The sequence below is a fragment of the Microtus ochrogaster genome, chromosome 7 (assembly GCF_000317375.1).
Source record: "Microtus ochrogaster isolate Prairie Vole_2 chromosome 7, MicOch1.0, whole genome shotgun sequence".
In the NCBI taxonomy this organism is placed as follows: Eukaryota; Metazoa; Chordata; class Mammalia; order Rodentia; family Cricetidae; genus Microtus; species Microtus ochrogaster.
The window spans coordinates 72,900,276-72,902,285 of record NC_022014.1 but is presented as its reverse complement, the minus strand read 5'-3'; positions in this window follow the sequence as shown (position 1 = coordinate 72,902,285).

Sequence of the window (2,010 nt, the reverse complement as noted above, 5' to 3'; positions counted from 1 at the left end):
AAGAAAAGGAGGAGAAGAGGAGGAGGAAGAGGAAGAGGAAGAAAAAGAAAAGGAGGAGAAGAGGAGGAGGAAGAGGAAGAGGAAGAAAAAGAAAAAGGAGAAGAGGAGGAGGAGACAAGCACACCACAACACTATTCCTCTCTGTTTCCTCAGTCAACCTTTTCCAGAGATTCATGCACCCTTTCATCTGTAAAAGGCACACACACACACACACACACACACACACACACAATTATGATGTTGATTTCTGAACTACATGAGGACACCAGTTTCTCTCCTTTTTGTCACCTCCCCCCCCATCCCCGCCAATGAAGTAAGCAGCTCCTGTAAAGCTCTGTGGGTTCACTTGTCTTCTTGCTTCTCTTCTCCCAAGTATCATCAACAGGCACATTGGGAGGGGTGTGTGTGTGTGTGTGTGTGTGTGTGTGTGTGTGTGTGTTTCTCATCTCTTTTGGCCCAAAGGTTTGCAAATGAGAATCCACAAATCTTTTTTAAATAAAGCTTTATTAGACCACAGACCTGTTCATTTGTTAACACATTGTGTACTGATGTGAGAGAGCTACTCCTCACAGTTAACTAGTTGCCAGGAAGACCCCCACAGCTCATAGTTAAAATATTGACTCTCTCACCCTTTCTAGAAAAGGTTGCCACACTCTCTTAAGCCAAATTCTTCTCTACAGCTCTTAATTTTTAAATTAGAATGAATTAAAATCTCTTATTTACACTCAATTTAATGAATTTTTAGCTCTCTAAAGCCTAAGGTCCATGACTATGCTCATCTACACTTCCTATTTTAAGTATCAGTTCAATTGCCACCAATACCAACATTCACTGAGTAGCATCCCTTATACTCAGTATATTGATTTGCTTAATTTCGTAACCATGATATGAACCAGGGAATCATATTATCCCCATTTTACAGAGGAGAAAATGAAGGTACAGCAACATAAATGCACATAGCTAGGAAGTAGCAGACCCAGCTGCTGGCCCTGGGAGATGTGGGTCTCAGCCCCTGAACACTCAGCACTGAGCGATCTTGCATGCTCTGCGATGGTTTCTTTCCCTTTTGCACCCCATCCTTTGTATTTCCAACCCCTTCCTTCTTCCTGACTGAAACCTCAAACAGAAGGCTCCTATGTGCTCTCCTCTACCCGCTAAGAGATCACACTGTCAGCAGAGGAAGCCAAGAATTTATCCAGGTCTTTGCCTAGAATGACCCACAGTGGGCATCCGCCTAAGGTGTCCCCACCATGGCCTTACTTACCAGCCTGTGGACCACTTAACTTGGTCTCTGTTAGAAACCATCCTGCACGTTCAGTGTGAGACCTGGTCGCCTGTGTAGAGGCTCTCCCATTGGCACGAGCCACCCCTCTATCTGCTTACACTCCTGAGAGAAGAAAGATTTCCCACACAGGGTTCTGTGCGTGTAGGAGTCGGGGGTGGGGGAGTTAATCTCAGTGTGCTTCACCTGTGTGATTTCTTTTAGTCAAAATGTTAACCTTCTACCCAGAACTTGAGCTGACCTGAAGCTCTGTGAATTCTAATGGATTGAAACAAGAACTTGAGAGACACAGGATAGATTTCCAATACTTTGACCGTACGCCCAAGACTGGAAAGAACTGTCAATTTCCTTCACAACTGCCAACAAATCTATTTTATTCACAGCTGTGTGGGAGCTCATTAAATTATACAGACCAAAATCTGCATGGGGAAATCGCCATCTCCTTCTAGAACTTGACTGAGGTGGCGCTCAGAGGTGAGAGGTGGCAATACGTACCCACACAGTCCTGTCTTGAGTCTCATTTCCTTGTCCCAGACAGTGTGTTAAGGACTTTGGGGAGTTTGCCTCACTCGGTCCACACTACTGCTCAGCTGAAATGTACCATTACAATGAAGGTAAGAAAATGGAAATTCCAAGAGTTTATCGCCGCTGATTTAAACAATCGGTGCCCCATTCATAATTTTACTGAGAATAAACCTTTTAGCTCTTTTATCTACCACCTAAAAATG